The sequence below is a fragment of the Camellia sinensis genome, chromosome 3 (assembly GCF_055761805.1).
Source record: "Camellia sinensis isolate YWXY chromosome 3, ASM5576180v1, whole genome shotgun sequence".
NCBI classification, from domain to species: Eukaryota; Viridiplantae; Streptophyta; class Magnoliopsida; order Ericales; family Theaceae; genus Camellia; species Camellia sinensis.
The window spans coordinates 119,315,294-119,320,599 of record NC_138963.1 but is presented as its reverse complement, the minus strand read 5'-3'; the positions used below and the strand labels follow the sequence as shown (position 1 = coordinate 119,320,599).

Genomic DNA, 5,306 nt, shown 5'->3' with positions numbered 1-5,306 from the left:
AGGATTTTGGATAATTTATATGTCTTGGAGATTGTATATCTATTTAGAAATATCTGTTTTGGGCTATCAATGGAGGATAGCTATGATTGTTGTAGAAATTGCATAAAAATTAAGTGAATTGAAGCTAATTTCTCATCCATTTGCATTATGTGTTGGTACATTTTTAATACATTGTAAATGTATGATGTTTAGGAGGAGAAATGGGATATACTCCATGTTTGGGAGAAGAATGGGGATGTACTCCATTGAATTAAGTTGGCCAGAGTGTCCATGATGAAAGTCTTGAAAACCACGAGTATACATGTGTGCCAATTCCCGCGGACGAAATATCTATAAAATGGTAAATAGAAGTGATTATATGATGGCTATATTAGTTAGAGACTCATTGAGTTGTATCCTCAGTTTGGTTGTCTGAATGAAATGAAAGTGATTCATGATTTGTGATAAAATGGATCGAAATATAAGTTCAGCATAGTATGATTTTGCAAAAAAGTTATAAATGATTTTATCACGGGCATTGTATATGCATGTTATACTTATATCTTTGTTAAGATTCATATATTGTGTTAGATTATTTCTACTGGACTTTGGTTCACCCTACATGGGAAAAACATTTTTAGGTGTTGGTGATATGCCTCCGCCAAGTCAATAGCTTGGGAGGAATCGGAGCTGAAGGCTTCTTTTTTGTGTACTATGTTATTGTTTTGATTCAAGCCAATGGCTTTATATATATTGAATTTATATCCACTTTGTTGTAACCAAGCATGGTCCTGGAAAGATGTAAGCTTATAGGGCATTTATTTTTTGTTGGCGTCTTATTCCATGTCATTGAATTGGTACCATGTGCTATAGATTCACTACTACAAATATAGATAAAGATCACACTTTTTTGGTGTGATGTATGTTTTTTAATCACACCTTTTAAGTTTTATTAAAGTGTGGTCTTTAGGAGTGTGATTAAAAATGGTCATTTTTAATCACACTTTTTAAGTGTCATTAAAAAATGCTTTCATCACACCTTTTAAGTGTGATTAATAATATTTAGATCACACCTTTTAAGTGTGGTTAAAAACATTTAGATCACACCTTTTAAGTGTGTGGTTAAAAATATTTAGATCACACCTTTTAAGTGTGATTAAAAACTTTAGTTCACACCTTTTAAATGTGATTAAAAACTTTAGATCACACCTTTTAAGTGTGATTAAAAATATTTTGATCACACCTTTTAAGTGTGATCTTTGGAAGTGTGATTAAAAATGATCATTTTTAAGTGTGATTAATAACATTTAAATCACACCTTTTAAGTGTGATTAAAAATATTTACATCACATCATTTAAGTGTGATTAATAACATTTAGATCACATCTTTTAAGTGTGATTAATAACTAATAAAATCTGTGATAAAAAAAAAGGTGCTACATATTTGAAAAATAATCAATATTATTTTTGTATGCACATTTGAATAATGTAATACACACTATATACTATATTTTGAATCATAACCACATATTGAATAGAATAACGTCATATATTTCATAAATGGAAATTAAATATTCAAAACTATATACAAAGGAATTAAATAAAAAAAATTATCTGTGCTTACATATATTAAAAAATGAAAAAACTTAAAAAACTAAGTTCTTTAATTCTTGGACCATATTTTGCATCTCTCCAAAAAATTTCTGACCTGAAAAATGAAAACACAAATTAATTCAGAAACCGCTGATGCATATGAATAAACTAAAAAGTTAATTCAGCAAACCAAAATAAGAACATACCAAAGATATAGTATAAACAAATTTTGCAGGCACATAGAGAAAATAATACTTGATCAAAAAATTCAACATGAAGACATAAATTGATTCACAATCAAGAGAACTGAAAAATTCATCAGGTAAAAGGAAAAAGAAAAAGAAAAAGGAAGAAATTGATTCCTTAAAGAGACATGGTCCAAAGACCACAAGTTGAACAAATTTGGGATATAATGTACAAACAAATTAGTCACTAATTCAACATATCCCAAACATCAAATGCAGCCTAAATAGTCACTAATTCCTCGGTCTTGCACACTTTTCATTGAAGAAGTCTACCACTAGACTGGAGACTGTATTCCCTATTTTTTTACCTGCACAGCTTTCTCATGTAAGAAACAAATCTCTGAATTTGAGATCTGGAAACTTCTCATACCATATGCATATCCCTGGCTGCAAAAATAAAGAGGTCCACTTGGATCACATATGACTGCATAAAGCTTTCTGTATAAGCATAGAACAAATAATCTTAATTCAAAGTATAGAGGGTGTGGATGGAAAAAATAACTAAAAAATGACCACAGTATCTCTAGCTTGAACTCTTCTTCTAGAGCCTTTACAATCTCCAGAGTATCTAAGCTATCCAATCCCAAATCTTTCTAAAAATGGATGTTTATAAGTGAAAGTCTGTCTTTGTTTTCACGAGTAAGATTGTTGAAGTCTTAAATTGGTTCCATTTTAAAGTTCATTCCCAATCCTAGCCTAAACCAGAGGGAGTTGGTTAACCAATATTATGAGCCCAAATGAACTATGGGAACAAAGAACCAAATCACACCAATCCAATTTGTAACTCAGTTTATCAATATATTATTTTTAGTTGCTCAACATTTTCTCACAAAGCATCACTAGCCTTAAAATATATGTGCATGCACTAAAAGCATTTCTTGATTCTACAAATCAAATATCATTTTAACTAAAGAATTTTATCATAAATGAAATTTAACTAGCACTTCAATCCTTTCAAAAGTATAATAATAATAAAATAAATAAATAAATAAAGTAGCTATTCTATCTAGAAAACTGATTCATCAAGGCTTGGTGTAAACATATAATCACATACTCTAAACTATAAAATAAAATTGCCAAGCCACATAATATTAGTATATTAAGGAATCAAGAAGCATAAAAGTGAAATTGATTATTTAGTATAATTGTAGTTAGTTCATCATCTGTGCAAACAGGACAAAATATAACTCATTAAGCCTATTTACCATAATGCATCCAAACATACTAGAAGAAATTGCCAAGTCAAAACAAACCAAGAAAAAAGTTATTTTAACAGCAATGGCACTCACCCATTCACCTAGGCAAAGGGACCGGTAATATTTGGCAAATCTGTGACATTCACTAGACTCCTCTCCTTTTGCTGCTAAGCACCTGCAGTTTTTGATTGAAGAATAAAAATAAAAATAAAAAGGCAATTACTTAGTTCTACAATAAGTTGGTAAGATGTTTAAAACTCTTCATATAGAGCCCATTCATTCATGAATGCCTCAAAATGATATAATACTAAAAAAGTGTGCCTGTGAAACTCAATGTAGTGAGTGAAACAGTGTCTGGTCTAATTGGTTGTAGGAAATCAAAAATCAACTGGTCCAGTCTTCAGTTCAATCTGAAAGGCAACATAAAGAAGTTGATATCAGTAAAAAAGAAAACCAAAAAAAATAATAAATAAAATAAGCTCCATACTAGAACTAACCACTCAAACATAGGATTACACATGTTCAACCGCCACATAACAGGGTCTATGGGGGTGTTGAACACATGAGAGACCCATTTTGAATAGTATAACAACCACCAATGAGAACCAAAAGGAAAGAACAAAACAGGTTGAGAACAAACACACAATATAGTCCTTATCCACTCAACCCACACACTCAACTCACACATAAAACACTACAAAATATATGCTTACATTCATCTCAACCCACCAAACAAAAAATTCCTTCACAATATGTACCAGCTTGCCAATCTGCACAACAAACATTAGAATATATATATATATATATATATGCTCAACGTCACTCAACCCACAAGTCTCACCAGCTCCACACAAGTATGACTACTACCTAGGAATATCTGAAAAGTACTTGTAAAGAACAAGATATGCCCCTTTGATTAGGAAAGTCAGGATACAACATGGCAGACAAGAAGTGTTTTCGTTTTCATTTTTGAAAAACTGACATGAAGCATGCAGAAGAATAATACATAAAGCAACTCAGTTACATTAAGCTATTTCCTGTTCATTTTTGTAATTTTTTTTACCTAACTCAGAAAATCCACATAACTCAGCCTTACCTTTGTTGGGTGTGGAATTTAATACCAGAACAGAGAAATGTCAATTTCAACAGGACTCATACGGCGAAACTCAAAACCAACGATTTCTAAAGCTTGAAAATGCTCAAGTTAAAAAGAGTATAAAATGGACTAGAAAGTGCATTCACTGGCTTTAGGTAGCCTGTGTTCGTTTTCAGTCTTCCTTCTTGTCAAGTTCATCGATTGCAGCAAGTCTTTCAACAAAGGAGGATGAGAATAGTGATAGGCAGAATACCAAGGATCAGTATTCATAGCTGACAGGTTCTCTTCCTGAAAAAGCCATTATTAGCTCAGTTAATCAGCAATTCAAACACTCATAACATTATGAAGTCCTATAACAATTATGAATTTATTATAATATGTTTAGAATAGAAGTATTTGACCACCCATAGTACTATTAAAAGAGATGAGGCTTTGGTCTAGCACAACTGTTAATCATATTATCTTATGCATATATCAGAACACAACTGTATTGCAAACACACAAATGCTATGTGGCCCATGACAGGACAAGAAAAAAAATACTTGGTTATTAATATTATTTTCTTACCCCGCCCTGCTCAAGATGCATGAAGGTTCTGGCTCAAACAGAAGATAGTAACTAAGTAGAAATGAAACTGAAAGAATAGATGCAGAACTGAGCAAAGTCTACTAAAAGCAGATATATGACAAGAAATTGTGACTCAAGAAAACTTTTCTTCAACGTAGTTATCACATAAGCCCAATAGCATGTGTCAAAGTGCACTAACCTAGTATGAGTTTCTTGTTTCCCTATACAATATCGTTTCCTGCTACATTCACAAGAGAGAAGTTCAATTCCTTTCCAATCCGTATAGCTTGGTTGCAATTCTCAACTTTTCTGAAAGTTATCTTGATGGGAGGTTTTGTTGCTTGCTTCCAGTTTACTGATCCTAGGTAAACTTTGTCAAGAACTTCCAATATAACCCATCTACATGTAAGAGGGATAAAAATCAAACAAAATTAACAAGCACTCAAAAATAGGGCAAGGAAATTGTAACCTCAGCCTGTTCTGACATCCTCAAACATATTATTGACATATGAATCAACTCCAAGACTGTTAATCCACAGTCGGAAGCATCTCTCCTCCCTAGAAGTTTGAGCATCATCTATCATCATCTCAGCAAAAGACATATTTTTGGTGTCCATGGATAAGCCATTC

General features: G+C 32.0%; 1 long non-coding RNA gene across 3 annotated transcripts; it reads right to left on the bottom strand.

Moving 5' to 3' along the window:
- Positions 1-1,509: 1,509 nt before the first annotated feature.
- LOC114287840 (uncharacterized) lies at positions 1,510-5,011 on the bottom strand. 3 transcript variants are annotated; one of them, XR_014364435.1, is made up of 6 exons: positions 4,876-5,011; positions 4,110-4,397; positions 3,727-3,783; positions 3,107-3,423; positions 2,126-2,204; positions 1,510-1,687 (listed from the first exon to the last, which is right to left on the bottom strand). It is a non-coding gene; the product is annotated as an uncharacterized LOC114287840 (long non-coding RNA). The 3 variants fall into 3 exon arrangements; XR_014364437.1 differs by lacking the exon at positions 2,126-2,204; XR_014364436.1 differs by lacking the exon at positions 3,727-3,783.
- Positions 5,012-5,306: the final 295 nt, after the last annotated feature.